This window comes from Petaurus breviceps, unplaced genomic scaffold (genome assembly GCF_028583685.1).
Source record: "Petaurus breviceps papuanus isolate PSGF00001 unplaced genomic scaffold, PetGlider_PUasm1.0 99, whole genome shotgun sequence".
In the NCBI taxonomy this organism is placed as follows: Eukaryota; Metazoa; Chordata; class Mammalia; order Diprotodontia; family Petauridae; genus Petaurus; species Petaurus breviceps.
Window position 1 is genome coordinate 11,065,078 of NW_027187465.1, and position 19,421 is coordinate 11,084,498.

General features: G+C 39.5%; 1 protein-coding gene across 1 annotated transcript in view; it reads left to right on the plus strand.

The window, feature by feature from the left end:
* The window catches only part of SPPL3 (signal peptide peptidase like 3), a 144,504-nt gene that overhangs the window by 22,258 nt on the left and 102,825 nt on the right, over positions 1–19,421 (plus strand). The gene's annotated exons all lie outside the window — the stretch shown is intronic.

A 19,421-nucleotide genomic window follows, 5' to 3' on the forward strand; every position in this document is an offset into this window, starting at 1 on the left:
CTCTTAAGAAACTTCAGTTTGCTTGCCTAGAACCCTCTAATCTAGCCAAACTGGCCTACCCATTGTCTTTTGAACATAACTTACATTTGATTGTTTGTTTCTTTCCATGCCTCCTATCTGAGGATTTGCTGACCTAAATTTCTGCTGCATCATGTGCATGGGATTCTGTATATTTTTAGAAAATTAGATGGGCAGTTGGTCAGCCTTCATTCTTTAGTTCTCTATTATTCATTTTCTTTCTTTTGGTAAGTTCCTTTGATTTTGAGATTTGAACTAATTATTGGGCTCATGTTTGGGCATTGAATTGCTTTGAACCTTTAGTTGCTGTTTAAACACTTTCACAACTCACTGTGCCATTTGGAGTTGCCCCTTCCTTCATGTTAATGCCCATGAGTTTAATGACTTCTGTTGGGGTTGGGTAGCAAGATGGTATGTCTGGTGTTGGAGAACCAGTTAGCTAAGTTTGAAAACACTCAGCACCAGATTTGATATGAGGGGTCAAAATTGTCTTAACAGTAAAATACAAATATTGTCTAGCCTTCCTTCTTCTGAACTTCTCCATCACTCTGGAGGACATTGGCATCCTCCCATTCATCCAGGTCCCCAGCCTCAGTGTCATCTTGACTTTGTCTCCCCTCAAGTGTTTTTTGTGCATGAGCCTTTCTCTTTACTCACACAATTGCCTCCCAAATATAGGCTCTTATCATTTCTTGCATGGACTGTTTGTTTTAGCTTCCTAGATGGTTTCCTTGTCCGAGTTATCTACCTCTGAACATCTGCCCAAAATAACTCTACCTATAGTACAGTTGTACATAGGTTACTCCCCTGCCCATTGGGCTCCAGGGGCTCCCTACTACCTGCAGGATCAAATAAAAAGTCCTTTGTCACTTAAAGCCCTTCACAACCTGGACCTTTCCTACCTACCTTTCTCTACACATTCTATGATACAGCCACACCGGCCAACCTGCTAGTTTCCCAACTCCCATCTCTCCGCCTTTACCCTGCCTATTTGCCATGCCAGGTATTTCCATGCCAGTGTCTTCACTTCAGACTCTTAGTTCCTTTAACTTTCTTCAAGATTCAGTTCAAATACTATCTTTTGTAGGAGGGAGACCTTTCCGATACCCCCACCTGCTAGAACTTTTTCCTCTAAGGCTGTCTTGTATCTTTGTCCCTAAATATTCACATGTTGTCTTCCTTACTAGCATGTGAATTCTTTGAGGGCGAGGATTGGTTTTGTATGACCAGGCATGTGCCCAGGTTTTGGAACATGGCATGCATTTAATAACTAGGTATGGCTTGATTACTAATGCATAGAGAGTTCATCTGTATCAGTAAAGAGGAGATAGAGTAAAACCAAAGATTCCTGCAATAGTGAATTACTTTGCACAAAACAATTCTCAGTGTTGGAAGTTTTCATTGGCATATTCAGTCAAAGATTACCTCTTGTACCTGGAAAGGAAGAAAACCCTTCATTTTAAATAGTGGAGAGAAATTGTAGGCATTGACATGCAGTGGCTTTGTAGCGTTTGTAGATGTTCTGTTCTGTACATGTATAGACTGACTTCGTCCTGGAAAACTTCTCAGCAGTGAAGTGACTGCCCCACCTCAGAAGTCTCTCTGGGAACATCTGACCTTGGCTTATTTCTGGCTCTTACCCCCACAGTCATCTTCAGTTCCCTTCTAAGCAACTAAAGCTGCCAAAACAGAGACCACACAACAGTTTTATTTTATCCAACAAAAATTGTTTTAAAAGACTCTAGAAAATGTTCCCCTTTGCTGGTCCTTGGCTTCCCCAGGAACTTAGGCAGTTGTTCTACCACAGGTTCTCAAAGTGTGTGATACCAGCCCCTGGGAGGCACTGGAATGATAAGGGGGAAGGCTGTTGTTGGGGCCTTAACTAAAAATAAGGGGAAGCTTAAGGAAAGAAGAGAGGAAAACTTTGAAAAACCGTTTGTACATGTTTTATCTGTCGTGTAACAGTTAAAGTTGTAGTGATTACATTATTTTCCAAATAAACACGCAAAATGCAAGTTATAAATGATCAGTGGTCAAGTAAGGTCTTAACAAGCAAGTGTTAGTAGGTGAGCATTATGGCAAAGTCCAGTATGTAGTAGGCAGGAATGTATGCTTGTAATGACTTGTTTATAATATGATATTATGTTATCAAAATTTTAATGCAAGAAAAAACCCACAAATTTTCAATAAATTATTAAATTTAATATGTGTCATTTTTTTTAAAAAAAGTTTTATTTCTTTGAAAAGGTGCAATTTGGAAACCATTAAAGGGTTAAAGAAAGTAGATTTCCAGGGACGCAGTGAGTAATTTTTTTAAAAGGTGGCAGTGGGTCAAATACGTCAGGGAACCTCTGTTCTAGACTTATATTGCTGCCTTGGGGTTAAAGTACTTCTTGTGAGAAAAGAACATAATAGCTGACCTGTCTGGTGAGGAGTGCCTCTTCAGCATCTCTCCGTAGCTTCAGAATCACAGCATTGGCCAGGGCTGGACACCAGGACTTCCCATAGTATGTATTAGGGACTCCACGAGTCAAAAGGCTTGCTTCTTCTGCTCTCACATAGAACTGGGTACTGCCAAGTCATCCTGCCACAGTCACTCCACTGCTCCAGACTTGAGCTTCTGCAGTGCCCAGCTTGAACAGGAACTTCTTGGGTTAGTCCAAAAAAATCAAACATTTATTAAGGGCTTATTATGTGCCAGGCCTTCTGCTAAGTGCTGGGCATTCAGAGACAAACTTGGCACAGTTAAGCTTTTATCCTTAAGTGTTCACTGCATGAATTTGAGTCACGGTAATACAAATGAAGCATACTTCTTTTTTTTCCCCAAATTTTATTCAATATGAAACATGTCTCTACAGTTTTTACTGAGGAGGTTGACCACGTCCATGACCAAACCCACCTCTAAATTGGAATTCTGTTGCTGCCACAGCCCCAGCCTCAGCCTTCTTGTCAGCACTAGGAGGAGCAGCACTTCGTCTGTACGTGTCTCTGTCAGCTTCACCCCGAGTAAGTCGCTCACCCTCCAGACCTTGGGGCCTTGGCCTTCTTGTCTGCGGAGCGGGGCAGGCACAGTCTCAGGGGAAAGGTAAAGGTAATCCCGGAGGTACTGAATGCCCTCATTGGTGAGGTACCAGCTCCTTAACATAGCCACCAGACTTTAGAGACTGCATGGCCTTCATGACATGGAGATTGGGCACATTCTTGTCTGCCAGCTCTGAGAGCTTTGGCGTGTGAATATCCTTCTTGGCTACCATTACTCCCTCCTTAAAAAGGATGCCATCATAGATGGCAGTTTGGTTCTTCTTGGGCATCGACATCTCGGCGGTGGCAGCAGTTGCTGCTCTAGACAGAGGCCGGAATAGAAAGGAAAGAGCATGTGTGGCGCGGCACCCCGTCTGGGCCACATACTTCTGATTGTAGCTTCTCAGGTTGCTTACCCTCTGTGTAGAGAGACAATATCAGACACCAGGTAACCTTGCATAGGAAGGCACTAGCATTTGGAGGGACCAGCAAAAGGCAGAGTCTTGAAGGAAAGAGAGATTCCAAGAGTCAGAGGTGAAGAAGAAGAGCGTTCTGGGCATGGGGTGGGGATGAGAGAGGAGAGCCAGAACAAAGGCCCAGAAACAGGAGCTGAGAGCAGGTCATTCAGTTTGGTCCCATTGTAGCGCATGGAGAAGGGAAGGGTAATCTGGAAGGACCCTGGAGGAGGGAGGAAGAACTTTCAGTGCCAGACAGAGTAGTTTATACTTGGCCCTACTGGTGCTGTGATAGGGAGATGTTGGAATGGATTAAGGAGGGGAGGGGAGAGTGAAATGACCAGATCTGCACTTGAGGCAAATCATTTGAGTGGCATTATGGAGGATAGATAGGAGTGGGGAAAGACGAGTTAAGAATACCAAATGGAAGGCTTTTGCAGTCGTCCAGGTAGGAGGAGGTGATGAAAAGCCTGAATTAGAGTGGTGGCTGTATGAGTGGTGAAGAGAGATCATATTCAAGAGATACTGTAAATAGAGAAATCATAAAATTTGATAACTGATTGGATATGTGGGGTGTATGAGAATGAGAAGTCAGGGACAATGCTAAGGTTTCCAACCTGGGTGACTAGAAAGATGGTGGTATCCTTGACCATAATAGGGAAATTTGAAAGAAGAGTAGATTGGTGGAGAGATAATGAGTTCTGATTTGGACATATTTAATTCAAGATGACTACCAACATCTAGTTTGAAATGTTTAATAATAAGTAGTTGGTAATGTGGGTCTGTAGTTCAGGAGAGATACTTGGGCTGGATATAGAAACCTGACAGTCATCTTCATAGACATCACTGGAATTATAGAAACTGATGAGATCACCAAGTGAGAAAATGTACAGAAAGAAGAGGACCCAGAGTCTCGAGGTATTCCCGTGTTTTATCCCAAAATGCTTTGGAATGATAATCCAGCAAAAAAGTCTGAGGAATTGGGTCAGACAGGTAGGAGGAGAATCTGGAGGGTAGGTTTATGGAAAGCCAGCTAGGAGTAGTCTAGGAAGTACTCCATTGCTCCACAGCTTCCAGCTTGCATATCCGGAAGCTTCTGACTTGGCCCAAGAAATCCTTGTTACTGCCTCAGTATGCCGGAAGGCATTCACAGATCTTCACAGATCGTACTGTGAGATAGAGCCAATATGCAATGTGCTAAGTGAGGTATTTAATAGAATCTGAGGGATAAGGGGGAAAAAAAAAACCAAAACGTGACAACTGAGAAAGAAATCCGTTCTTTTCCGAGTTGTCTGTTTTGGGGGCTTATGTTTAGAAAGTTAAGTTGCTTCTGAGGCACTACTTCACACATATCAGATTGAGTAAGATAAAAAAGGAAAATGACACATGCTGGAGGGGAATAGGTATACTAATGCACTGTGGATGAAGCTGTAAACTAGTCCCCCATTCTGGAAAACAATTTGTAACTATGCCTAAAGGTCTGTTAAACTGTGCATAGCCTTCAACCCTGCAATACACCTACTAGGTCTGTACGTTGAGAAGAGCAGAGAAAAAAGGACCCATATGTACAAAAATATTTATAGCACCTCTTTTTGTGATGGCAAAGAATTGGAAAATGAGGGGATGGATGCCCATCTCTTGGGAAATGACTGAACAAGTTAAGGTATGTGAATGTGATGTAATACTATCCTGATGTAAGAAATGATGAAGGGGCCTCAGAGAGGGCGCCCATCTAATACCTCCGGCAGCTGAGAAAACCCCAGCATTTGGGATGAAAGCTCCGTTGTCTTTGGTCGCAGAGTCCTACTGTGGCAAAAAGCCCAGGGGTCAAGTGACTGAGGGATGACATGACCAGGCAAAGGAAACAAAGCAGACAGAAGATTCCAACATTAGACTCCTATCTTGGGGACAAAAAGCAGCGCATAGAACAGGAAGAAGACAGTGAAGCCAGAATTCCTGTACTAAAACCTTCAAAGGAAAACACGAGCTGGTTACAGGCCATAGAGGACTTTAAGAAGCAGATAAAAGAAGTGGAGGAAAAATTGGGAAGAGAAATGAGAACAATGCAAGAAAATTATGAAATGAGAGTCGACAGCCTGACTGAGGAAAATCATACCTTAAAAAATAGACTAACTCAATTGGCAAAAGAGGCTCAGAAAGGCAATGAGGAGAAGAATGCCTTAAAACTCCGAATTTGCCAGATGGAAATAGAATCTCAAAAGCTCACTGAGGAGAATCATTGCTTCAGAATTAGATTGGAGCAAATGGAAGCTAATGACTATGAGAAATCAAGATGCTGTTAAACAGATCCAAACAAATGAAAGAGTAGAAGGCAATGTGAAATATCTCATGGGAAAAACCACTGACCTAGAAAATAGATCCAGGAGAGATAATTTTTTTTTTAAAGCAATTGGGGTTAAGTAACTTGTGCAAGGTTACACGGCCAGTTATTTTTTGTGTGGGTGCTGAGTATCTGAGGCCGGAACCGATCCCAGGCCTCCCGACTCTGGGGCCAGTGCTCTTACTCACTGCGCCACCTGGCTGCCCCAGGAGAGATAATTTAAAAATTATTGGAGTACCTGAAAGCCATGATCAAAGTAAGAACCTAGAAATCATCCTCCAGGAAGTTCTCAAAGAAAACTGCCCTGATGTTTAAAACCAGAGGGCAAAATAGAGGTTGAAAGAATCCACCAATCACCTCCTGAAAAAGATCCCAAAAAGAAAACTCCTAGGAATATTATAGCCAGGTTCCGGAATTCCAAGATTTTTGAGAGAATATTACAAGCTGCCAGGAAGAAACAATTTGAATATTTTGGAAACACAATCAGGATAACCCAGGATCTGGCAGCTTCTATACTGAGGGATCGAAGGGCTTAGAATATGATATTCCAGAGGTCAAAGGAGCTGGGATTAAAACCAAGAATCACCTACCCAGCAAAACTTGAGTATCATGTTTCAGGGGAAAATATAGTCATTCAGTGGAATAGAGGACTTTCAAGCATTCTTGATGAAAAAACCAGAGTTGAATAGAAAATTTGACATTCAGATACAAGAAACATGTGAAGGTAAACAGGGAAAAGAAATCATAAGGATCAAAGTTGAACTATTAACATTCCTACATGGAAAAACAATAATTGTAACTGATGAAACTTTTCTCAGTATGAAAATAGTTGAAGGGAATAGAAATATATATATATATATATATTATATGTATATATATGTATATATGAGGGTATATGGGCATATGAATACATATGTGAATGTGTATATATATGTTTACAGGTATACATAGAGGGCACAGGACCTATTTAACAGGAAGGGATGATACTTAATAGGTGAAATTAAAAGGTGAGAGAGGAATATAATGAGAGGGGATGGAGAGAGACAGAATGGGGTAAACTGTCTCATATAGAAGAGGCAAGGGAAAATGGTTACAATGGAGGGGAAGAATAGGAAGGCAAAGGGGAATGAGTCAACCTTATTCTCATTGAATTTGGCTTGGGGAGGGAATGAAATACACACTAAATAGGGTATCTCACCCTAGAGGAGAGTAGGGGGGACGGGGATGAGGGGGGATGATGGAAGGGAGGGCAGGCAGGGGAGGGGGGAGGGAAGTTGGAAGCACCCACTTTTGAAAAGGGATGGGATTAAAATAGAGAGTAGAATAAGTGGGAGGTGGGACAGGAGGGAGGGAAATATAGTCAGTCTTTTACAATATATCTACTATGTTAATGTTTTGCTTTAGCTACACATGTACAACCTATACTGAACGGGTTATCTTCCCAGTAAGGGTGGGTGACAAGGGAGGAAGGGAATGAATCTGGAATTCAAAGTTTTAAAATCAAATGTTTAAATATATATATACTATTAATACTATTTTACATGTAATTGGGAAATAAGATATACAGGCACTGGTGCATAGAGATCCACCATGCCCTACTGGAAAAGTCAAAAGGGGTATGGGAGGAAATATGGGAGAGAGCAGATTGGAGGAGGGGATATCCTGTGGGACTGCTATTTTGGGGCTGTGGGTGGGGGAAAATGGGGAGAAAATTTGTAACTCAAAATCTGGCGGAAATTATGTAAATCAGAAGTTAATAAAGCATTTGAAAAAAATGATGAAGGGAGATAGTTTCAGAAAAACCTTGGAAGACCTGTTTGAATTGATTCAAAGTGAAATAAGCAAAATCCTGAGAACAGGTTAATAACAACATTATAACGATGATAAACTGTAAAAGACTTGGCTGTTCTGATCCGTAGTGATCCAGGACAACTCCAAAGGATGCATAATGTTGATGGACTCTTGTGCAGATTGAAGCAGATTCCACCCCCATCCCCACCCCCACTTCTGCCTTGCAACATGGCTAATACAGAAATGTGTTTTGTATTACTTCATGTGTATAATGGTATCTTCTTGCCTTCTCAATGGGTAGGGGAGGAGGAAGTGGGATGAAGAATTTGGAACTGAACAAAAACTTAAAGTAAGTTACTTTGTTCTCATAGTTTTTGTGACTAAAACTTTGGTTATGACAGATGGTTAAGGTCTCTTTTTAAGATTTGCTGGAAAGTGTGCATGTACAGTTGTGTGGTGACTTCCGGTACAATGTGACTACAGTACTTTTGCCAGTGTGTCACTTACGATTTAGTCTCCCATTCATTCAGTGGCCAAGACTTACCCAGCTTAATGCATGAAGTGATAGTTGGACTGTCTGACCTATTGGAAACGTTTCTTTTGGTGTTGTCTTTATTTTCTATCTTAAGTATCTAATAGTTATACCTTCCTGTAAGAGATAATGAAAGAATTTTAGGGGAATTTGACACTTACAGTAGTCAAGACTGCTATTAGAAAGATACACAGAAGCAATTTCCTTGCCTTTCACCACTCCTACTTACTTCCCTCTAGCATCTTTCCATTTTCCTGTCTCTAAAATGTGGGTAATAATACTTGGACTAAACTACCTTTTAAAGTGGTTGTGAAGAATGCCCTATATTCTAGGACTCTTTATTTTCAGGGAATCTAGTATTTCCTTTAGTTTGTAGTTCTCCTTTCAATTTAATTTAAAAGAAGCAACATTTTTGTCATACTTGTATGCATCTTTAGGGTGAATTTGATAAGGGATCTTCATTTGGACAGATAGATAGTGGCCATGTAAATGAATAAGCAGTCATTTAGACTTGTCTAAGCAGAGACTCAATTTCAGCAGCTGTATAGTGCTTGTGTTATTAGTGGCTAGTTAGCTTGGCTGTTTAGAGAATGGTATTGATGGCCCAAAGTGGCAGCTTAAATCTCTTATTTAGTGAGCTCCATTATGTGTCCATTGCTTTGCTAGCACTATGGAGGAAAAGATGTAAAAAAGGCCTTGGGACCAAAAGGAGCTAGCAGCATTTATGAAGCCCTGGATTCTCTCTCCCCACCTCATGCCCCAATGAAACAGAGAACCATACAGAATATCAGCTGTCATGAGCCAAACTATGTAGTTTATTATTATTTGGGGGGCAATAATAAGGTTAAATGACTTACCCAGGATCACATAGCTAGTAAGTATCTGAGACTGGATTTGAATTCGAGTCCTCCTAAGTCCAGGGCCTGTGATCCTATCCACTGTGCCACCTAGATGCCTCCCAAACTATGTAGTTTAGAAAATTTCTTTTAAAATGTAGAAGACAGATTAAAATGGATCAGTTTTCTTCATCCTTGACAACCATCTGGAGCAGTGGTTCTCTAAATATGTGCTGCAGTACACTGGTATGCATGTTAAGACAACAAATATATGTTAAGCACCTGCTGTATGTATGCCAGACACGTTGCCAAGTGCTAGGGATTCAGAGAAAGAGGACAACAGTCAAACAGCTCTACAAAAACGGTACAGAAATACTGGAGAACTGGGGCGGCCAGGTAGCACAGCAAGTAAGAGCACCGGCTCCAGTGTTGAGAAGACCTGGAGATCGAATCCCGGGCTCAGACACTTAGCACCCACCCAGAAACACCTGGCCGTGTAACCTTGAGCAAGTTACTTAACCCCAATTGCTTAGGGGCGGCCAGGTGGCTCAGTGAGTAAGAGTACCGGCTCCAGTGTTGGGAGGACCTGGAGATCGAATCCCGGGCTCGGACACTCAGCACCACACCCAGAAATAACTGGCCGTGTAACCTTGAGCAAGTTACTTAACCCTGATTGCTTTAAAAAAAAAAAAGAAATACTGGAGAAGTTGGAGGCAGTGTCAGAGTGAAGACACGCCCCTGTTAGAGTGAAGGGGTGCTGAGGAGGGCTGGGCACAGGAAAGTGACATTCTAGCTGAGACTTGAAGAAAGCCAGCACAGGAGGAGAGGGCATTCCTGATGTGGGAGAGTGCCAGAGAAAAGGCTCTGAGGCCAGAGACGGCATGGCTTGGGGAAGGAAGAGCACACTCTGCTGGGCTGGAGAGCACATGAAGCTGTAAAGTGTGAGAAGGCTGGGAAGCAGTAGGAAGGACTTGAAAAGCCCAATAGAGGATAGGGGATCACTGAGGTTATTGATGGGGTAGGACTGGAGAGGGCAAGGGGAGAAGTAAGTATGAACTGTAGCAGAATGCTGCCACCGTAGATACTGTAATGGTCCATTTCTGGACTGAAGGAAGAGAAAGGCAGCCCATTAAGGAACAAACCAGTTATTTACTGATGTTAGAATAAAGACTATTGACAGTGTGTGACATAGCCACCTCAGTTCCTTTGGAGATTTAGGACATGCCACAGGGTGTATGAAGTCCACTCTGAAGGTGGCTACTTTCTTAACTCACTGGAGAAGAAAATGGCAAACTGCTCTGTTATCTTTGCCAAGAAACCCCACAGATAGTATGGTCCGCAGGGTCTCAGAAAGTCAGGGCACAACTGAACAACAACAATAAAACATAGTGATCTCCCAGCTTGTCAGCCTCTTCAGCACCCATGACCTGCACCATTGGCTACACAAGGAAGCAGTCATATCCTTGATTCATTGCTGTATGGCAACCTTTTTTATCTTTCTTGGATTGATTCACTCTTGCTTTCTAGACAGTGGCTGACCCAAACTACTTTTCTCATCAAGCCACCTTTACCACTTTTTCCCACTCCCTCTTAGCAGAGAACCTCACATAGTTTACTGAGACAATAAAGGTACTTGTGAGCTTCCTTTCTCTCTATTTCACACACCAGGATTGCTTTTGAGAATTCCCCATTATTTTCTCTTCGACTCTAATCTCTATTGTAGTAACCTTTCTCTTTGCTGAGGCCAAGTCCTTTTCTTGTTCTCATCCTCTTGAACATTATTTCCTCTTTTTTGTGTTTACTCTCTTTTTATTCCTTGATTCCTTCTTGCTGCGTAAAATCACACCTCAGGTCACCTTCATGCTTAAAAAATACTTTCATTCGACCTTTCTTCATCTTTTCTCATTGTCACTTGCCATCTTTTCTTACAAACCTTACGTCTTCCTACTTGTCTAATCACTCCTTGATCTTCTTTGGTAGATTCTCCTTCTCCCCCTCATGGTGAATGACTGTGATCCTCCCCAAAGCTCTGTGCTGAGCCCTCCTTTCTCAGTTCTCAATACTTTCCTGTGTGTTCTGCAGGTGGATCACAGGCTCTCCATCTGCCTTCATTTCTTGCCTGAAGTCTAGTCTTGTGTTACCAGTTGCCTGCTGGACATCACCGTCTGGATTGGGCGGTGGGCTCCTCAAATCTTAACACATCCCTAACAAAGCTCATTATTTTCCATGCAGAATTTTGTCCTCCAGTTCCATTTTTTTTTTTTTCTGTTGAGAACACTGCCATCCTCCCAGTCACCAGGTCTGCAGTCTTGGAGTCATGCTTGGCGCCTCTCTCCCTTACCCCAGGATTCAGTCAGTTACTGCGTCTATTGATCCTCAGCATCCCTTATCTTTCTTCTTGGACCTCATCATCTCTCATTTAGGTAATGGCAGAGTCCTCCTCATTGGTCTCCTTGCTTTCAGCCTCCTTTCCCAATATACCCTCCATACATCTACCAAATTGATATTCCTAAAACAAAAAGGTTTGGCATGTCACTCCACTATTGAAAAATCTGTAGTGGGGGCAAGTAGGTGGTGCAGTGAATAGAGCACCGGCCCTGGAGTCCGGAGGACCTGAGTTCAAATTCGGCCTTAGACACTTAACACAAAACTAGCCATGTGACCTTGGGCAAGTCACTTAACCCCAATTGCCCCTCCAAAAGGCAAAAAAAGAAAAATCTGTAGTGACTCCCTTTTGTTGCTGGGTTAAAATACAAAAACCTTAGCCTTTAACGGCAGGGATTTCTCATTTTTGTCTTTGTATCCTAGTAGCTCACACATACTAGATGCTTAGAGTTGTTTATTGTTGAGTTTATAAAGTACTAGGGAAATTGACAAAAACTTGGTATGAATGTAATACTAGTTATAGTCATTTATGTAAATTGTTTGCCATACGGCACAATGATTATAAATATTGTCAAATGTGTTAGATTAACTTTTTGTACATTTTATTTCGTTAATTGTAAACCTAAGCCTTTGCTAATACTTTTAGCATTCTCTACCTTATGACACGTTTCTTTCTGCATGTACAGTATCATAATAATTTGTCTAATAGAAGCTTCTTACATTTTAGAAGTTGCCTTTAGTTTTGTGGCTCAACATCACCTAGTACATATTCAATAAATACTGATTGAACTAAATAAAATGTACTATATGCAGTCTGAATAGCTTTTTTATGCACTGATCATATGGTCACAACTTTTTAAAGAAAGTTGGAGAAAACCTTGCTCAGAAACTTCTTCTGCTCGATTCTGCATTCAGAGGGCAGCAGGGGCTAGTGAGAAGAGCGGGAGACCTGGGTTTGAATCCCCTTCTCTGACTCCTGAGCTGTGTTACCTCAGGCAGACCCTCTGCAGGTCCGTGTGGCACAGTCACCTGACCTGATGGAGCCAGAGAGCCTTGGTGCTTTGGCGCCTTTCCTGTATTTCCTGCTGTCACTTCCTTGAATCTTCAAGGCTCTTTCACCGACCTTGCTGCTGAAGGCCTCTTACATGTTGTTTCTTCCCAACGAAGTGTGAGCTTGAGAGCAAGCTACCTTGTTTTTTCTGCTTGTACTCTCAGTACATGTTAGTACGTACCTGACAACAGAGTAAATGCTTGCTGTATGCTTATTCTCTAAGATGGGGAGAGCGCTTGCAGTGTCTGCCTCAGGGCTTTCGTGAGTGCAGCACTGTGCAGATGTGAAGTGCTGTTGTTCATATAGTAGTATCCTTGAAGTTACCATAGGATTGGTAGTGGATACTCTTTAAACACAAAGCACACCATGCTAATTCTCCTATGATCCTTTCAGATAGATAGCCATTTTATATTGAGGAAAGCTGTCCTCAGATTGAGTAAAGCCTAGTTGATTACTTGATGGGGATATTTTAGAGAGTGTTTTAGGTCAGATCCAGGTTAGGCTTGAGCTCTGAGATAACTTCCAACTCATGAGTTTTTATGATTCAGGGACCATTTACGAATTTTTTTTATTTTGAATGTAATTTTCATTATTTTTCTATCCCTTGGTGAAAAATGATCATTTTCGCTATTTTCTTTCAGAGCACATTTTTAAAATGGATCTCTAACAATGGCCAGATCAATTGATTGGTTTGGAAATTTAGTAGCATGGAACAGCTTTTACTAGAGAGCCAGGTCACAGTGGAAAGAATAGAGTTCAGATCCTATTCCAGTCATGGTCTTAATTTCCTCATCTGAAAATATGGATAACAGTATTTGAACTACCTATATTGCTAGGTGTTGTAAAGAAGTTGATTTGCAAACCAAAAATCTCTATAGAAATGGGAGTTGGTCTTATTTAGAATTGTTTACTGTTCTAAAAAAGGCATTATTTAATTAGATCTTATTAGATCAAATAGCATGATGAAATGCTGAGTTGAGTATAATTCAGTGAGAGGAAGAACTGAAGGTTGGAGGTAAAAAGGAGTTTCATGGTCTTAATATAGTTAGTCCTCAGAGATAGCATGACATAATGAAAAGAACCGTAGAGTTCAATTTGTAAGACCAGGATTCGGATTTTGGCTCTGTTGTTTGTAACTTCACTAGCTTTGTGACCTTGATGGGCCTAAATCTCTGCATATCACAGAATCATAGAATTTTGAGAGTTGGAAATGACCTTAATGGGTGCCTTGTCAAGCCTGTATGACTACAACTACTACCTGACTCAGTGGTTGGCCTCTCTCTGCTTGACGCTCTCCAAGAAGGAAACCTGCCATCTTGGGAAGCAGCCCATTTCACTTTGAGAGACCTTTCAGTTTTCCCAACATCAAGCTTAAATTGTCTCTTCATCCCTTCTAATTGTTCCTAGTTCTTCCTCCTAAGACCAAACAGAACAAGTCAGATCCTTTCTCTACATGTCACACTGTTACTCCCCCCAAATCTTTTCCTCCAATCTGCTTGCCCTGCTCTTTTGACCAGTACCATTATGTTAGCCTCAAGGCCATTGACCCTCTTTTGAACACTGTAGCTTATCAGCATCCTTCTTAAACGGTAGCCAGAACAAAACTAAATACTCCAAATGAAATCTGAGGAGGGCATAATACAGAGGAATTATCACCTCTCTATTCTTGAAAACTGTACTCTGAATTCATCCTAAGGTTCACCCCAAACTTTTTTCACTGACACAACACTGATAATTCTTCTTGAGGTTTTTTTTTTTTTTGGAGGGCAATTGGGGTTAAGTAACTTGCCCAAGGTCACATGGCTAGTTCTTGTGTGTGTGTTAAGTGTCTGAGGCCACATCCGAACTCAGGTCCTCCTGACTCCAGGGCCGGCGCTCTACTCACTGTGCCACCTAGCCACCCCCATCTTGAGTTTTCAATCCTTTAAAGGCCTCAGAACCTTTTCAGAACAGTTATTCTTTTGTGTCTCTTCCATTTTATACTTGTGGAGTTTTTTTTTTGCCCAAGTATAATACTTTACATATTATTCATATTGAATTTCATTTTATTAGATTCAGCTCACTTCTTTAGACCAGGGTTCAGCAAACTACCCATTACTGGCCTCTTGTTTTCGTACAGCCTTCAAAGTGAGAATGATTTTTGCACTTTTAAATACAATAAAATTTTATTTACAGACATAAAAACCACTCTTAACTTATTGCTCTGTCATACAAAAACATGGGGTGGATTGGATTTTGCCTGCCAGGTCATAGTTTGCCAGACTCTACTCTTGGCTAACCAGGATCCTCTTGGATCTTGGTTCTGTCAGTTTTCCAGTGTTTGCTCTCCCTCCCAGCTTTGTGTTGTATGCATGTTTGATAGACATGCCATCTATGCTTTTATTCTAAGTCATTGATACAAATGTTAAACAACACAGGGCCAAGCACAGATCTCGAGGGGTTATTACACAAGAGACCTCCACCACATTAACAATAAATCCTCAATAACAGTTCTTTGAATCCAATTCTAAATCCATCTGTTTCTATCATTGTATAATCCATATCTTTTCATCTTCTCTACAGAAATAATTTGAGATGCTTTTATCAAAAGCTTTGCTAAATAAAATGAAAGAAGATAGCAGAATGGATTAGAAAGCAGATTTCCAGTCATATGTTGTTTAAAAGAAGCACACTTGAAACAGAAAGATGTACACAGAGTTAAAAATAAGAAACCAGAGCACAATCCTTTATGCATCAGCTGAAGTAAAAATGGCAGCAGTAGCAATCATGATCTCAGATAAAGCAACAGCAAAAATAGACCTAATTAAAAGATAAACAGGGAAACTTAATTTTGCCAAAAAGTACCAGAGATGGTGAATTAATATTAATATTAAACACTCACCACATGGCATAGCATCTAAATAAAGAAAAAGCTAAAATAAATTACAGGGAAGAATGGACAGTAAAACTAAAATAGTAGGGGGAGAAGTGGACCAAATATTAATCACTTCTGTGTGCCAGTCACCACACTAAGCACTTTACAAATATTTTCTCACAGTGGAGTACTTCAGCTTAGCACTCTCAGGTCTAGATAAATCTGGTAACAAAAAGCAAACAAGAAGTGAGTGACTTGAATAGAAGCAGATGTGATAGACCACTCCCACCCCCTTTATCAAAGCAAAAACCCAGAGCCTGTTAGGTTAAAGTGAAAAGAGCAATGAAAAAGAAACCACTCAGGTGAGGGTGACATAAGACTTGGAAGCTGCCACAGTAATGGAGAAGAGAGCTTGGAGTTTGATATTCCAGAAGACAAAAAATAAGGCTTGAAACCAAGAATAACTTATCTACAAAAGCTGATGTTGGGTTTTTTTTTTTTAATTAAAAAAAAAAGCCTTCAGTGAAATAGAGGATGTTTCAACATTCCTTACTGAAAAGGTCAAAGATAGCTTATAAACTTTGAAATGCAAAAATAAATGTCAAGAGAAATATAGAAAGGTAAATAAATGCATTTGATCAATTGGAACAAATTATGGTATGATTAATTTTTTGCATTCCAGTGGAAAAGAAGGAATGAGGTTCCTCTCAGAAGCCTAAAGTATTCAAGATTATAGAGAAAATTAGATAAGACTGGCAGAGATCTTGGGAGTGGTTTTGTTCTGTTTTAATGGCTTTAGAGGGAAATGAGAGAAAGGGAAAGATATACTGGGAAAGAAAGGAAAGAACAAGAGGGAACTCTGGATCTCACATGACAGGGATGAATGAGATGAAGAGTATATGGTGTAAGGAGGGGGTAGAACAGGCATCTATCTAAGAGTTTCACTTCCTTACAAGCCAAACAAAGGAGGGTTGAACATCTATCAACACTAAGTTTGGCATAGCGATACATTAAAATTCACAAGGAAATGGGAAAGAAGGCGAAGGGAGGCTTATCAGGTAGAAGAGGACAAGGAACAGAAATCACTTGCTTCAAATGTATAGATTACAGGTGTTAAGAAAATTCTTATTCAAACAGTAAAGATAAGGAATAAAATCTATTCTGAGTCATAAGATGAGTTGGCAGCAAAAAAAAAAAGAAAAATTATATTATGCTTAAAGTTACCATAGATAATAAACCAATGTTAATAATAACATATACACTAAATGAATATTTAAATAGCTAAATAACACTAAATACTTAAGGATGATACTAAATACTTAAAGGAAAAGTTGATAAAATGGCAGGAAGAAATAGAGAATAAAACTAATTGTGGAGGATTCTCCTTTGAGACAAATCTAACAAAAACATTAAAAAAAAAACAAAAAAAGTGAATTAATTTAGCATGCAATTTTTTTTTTAAAAAGGCAACAAATCAAAAAGCTCGTTAGGCACTAAGATAGAAATCCTGAAATTCAAAAAAGGTTCACAAAATTATAAGGAAAAAAAAAAACAATTGATATCTTTTTTTTAAAGAAAAAAGATAAGGAATTAGCTTCTGAATTAAAAAAAAAACTACATTGTATCTAAAGTGAAAAAAGTGAATTCACACCCAGTGAAAAATAAACAAGAGAAACCATCAAAAATTATTTTGCCCAGTTATATGCTGATTAAATTGAGAATTAAATGGGATTAAAAATATTCACAAAAATACAACATCTCCAGATTTAACTGAAAAAGAAATAAAGGACTTAAATCAGTCTTAGAAGAACAAATTAAACAACCCATAGATGAACTCTGAGGAAATAAATTCCAGAACAAAATGAACCTACAAGCAAAATCCATCACTTAAGAACCATTTCAATAGTATATAAGCTGTTTGAAAAGATGGAAAAGAGAGTCCTACCACATTTCCTCTGTGAAATAAAGATGGTCTTCATACCTAAACCAGGGAGAGTCAAAACAGAAAAATAAAGCTATAGACTTTATTCCTAATGAATATTGATGTAAAAAACTTAAATGAAACAGTAGCAAAGAGAATACAGTAACTTTTCACAAAGATTTATGACCATTTGGGTTTATACCAGGAATTTGAGGCTGTATTAGGAACCAACTATAAAAATAATTGACCATATTAATAGCAAGAACAACAACAATAATGATTATATAAATAGATGAAGTAAAAGCTTTTGACAGGATATAACACCTATTTTGTTTTTAAAAAATATCAGAAAGCTTAGGAATAAATGCCTCTTTAATATAAGTAGTATCTACCTAAAACCAAGAGCCAATATTATCTGTAATAGGGATAAATTTAGAGGTCTTTCCAGTAAGATGAGGGGTAAAGCTAGGATATCTCTATCATCATTATTCAATATAGTGCTAGAAATGCTTGCTGTTGCAATAAGATAAGATAAATAAATTGAGGGAATAAGCATAGGTAAAAAAAGAAACAAAATTATCACCTTTTGCAGATGACATAGTTTACTTAACAATCTGATTAACCCTAGATAGTCAACTAAAAAGCTAAGCAAAAAAGCCAACTTCAGCAAAATTGCAAGAGATAAACTCAAACAAGCCATCATTTCTATATATTATCAACTAAATCCAGCAGGAAGAAATCGAAAGAGAAATGCTTTTTAAAATAACTACAGGAAATATAAAATCCATGGGGATCTACTTGCCATAATATAGGAATTATGAGAATACGATTATAAATCATTCTTTACAAAAATAAAAAGAACTAAATAATTGGAAGAATATTAATTGCTATGTGTAGGACAAACCAGTTAAATAAAAATATTTGATGTTTAGCCAAAATCTAGGTAAGCTATATCTACATTGTTCCCCTCATCTACTAATTTAGTAATCTTCTCAAAAAAGAAAATATTTGCCTGTCATGTCTTGGTCTTGATGAAGTGATGTTAGATGCTTGTAATCACTGTTTCCCTAGCTAGATCCTTACCAACTATCTCCTTAATAATCTGTTCTAGAATTTCCCCATAAATCAAGTAAAGGTTACTGTTCTGTAGTTTGCAGCCTCTTCAAATTCTTTTGAAAATTGCAACACCTAACCCTTCTCAAATCTTGTATTGCCTTTCCTGTTCTCCTTGATCTTTCAGAATATCACAGTGCATCAGCAAGAACATATTATCTGTTCTTTCAGGAGCAGAGGATGAAATTTTCAAAGCTGTTCTGCTTCCCTTTGATTCCTTCTGGCCTCCTTTCTCTTCTTTCTGTTCATTTTTTTTTTAATGCTTTTTTGTTCACTTAAAAAAATGCTTTGATTATTTTTTTCCCCTTTTTTCTTTTTGGTGGGGGCAACTGTATCCCTTGTCTTTCTCTCCCCAACTCCACCTTCCATTAAAAAAGGAAAAGAAATCTATAAGAATACAAGTCATTCCCCAGTTGATAAATGGTCAAAGGATATGAACAGGCAGTTTTCATAAGAAGAAATAAATATGTCTATAAGCACATGAAAAAATGCTTTAAATCACTATTGACTAGAGAAATGCAAATCAAAACAACCCTGAGGTACCACATCTCTCACCTGTCAGATTGCCTAAGATGACAGAACAGGAAAATGATAAATGCTGGAGAGGATGTGGAAAAATTGGGACACTAATGCATTGTTGGTGGAGTTGTGAACTGATTCAATCATTCTGGAGAGCAATCTGAAACTAAGTGCATACCCTTTGACCCAGCAATACCACTTCTAGGGTTGTATCCCAAAGAGATCATAGAAGTGGGAAGAGGCCCCATATGTACAAAAATATTTATAGCAGCTCTTTTTTTGGTGGCAAGGAATTGGAAATCAAGGGGATGCCCATCAATTGGGGAATGGCTGAACAAGTTGTGGTATATGAATGTAATAGAATACTATTGTGCTATAAGAAATGAGGGGCAGACGGACTTCATAATAACCTGGAGAGACTTAAATAAACTGATGCTGAGTGAGAAGAGCAGAACCAGGAGAAATTTGTACACAGTTACAGACACAACATATGTGTGACAACTAACTTTGATAGACTGGGCTCATTTTAGCAATGCAAGGTTATGAGACAACTCCAAAAGACTCATGATGGAAAGAGATATCCA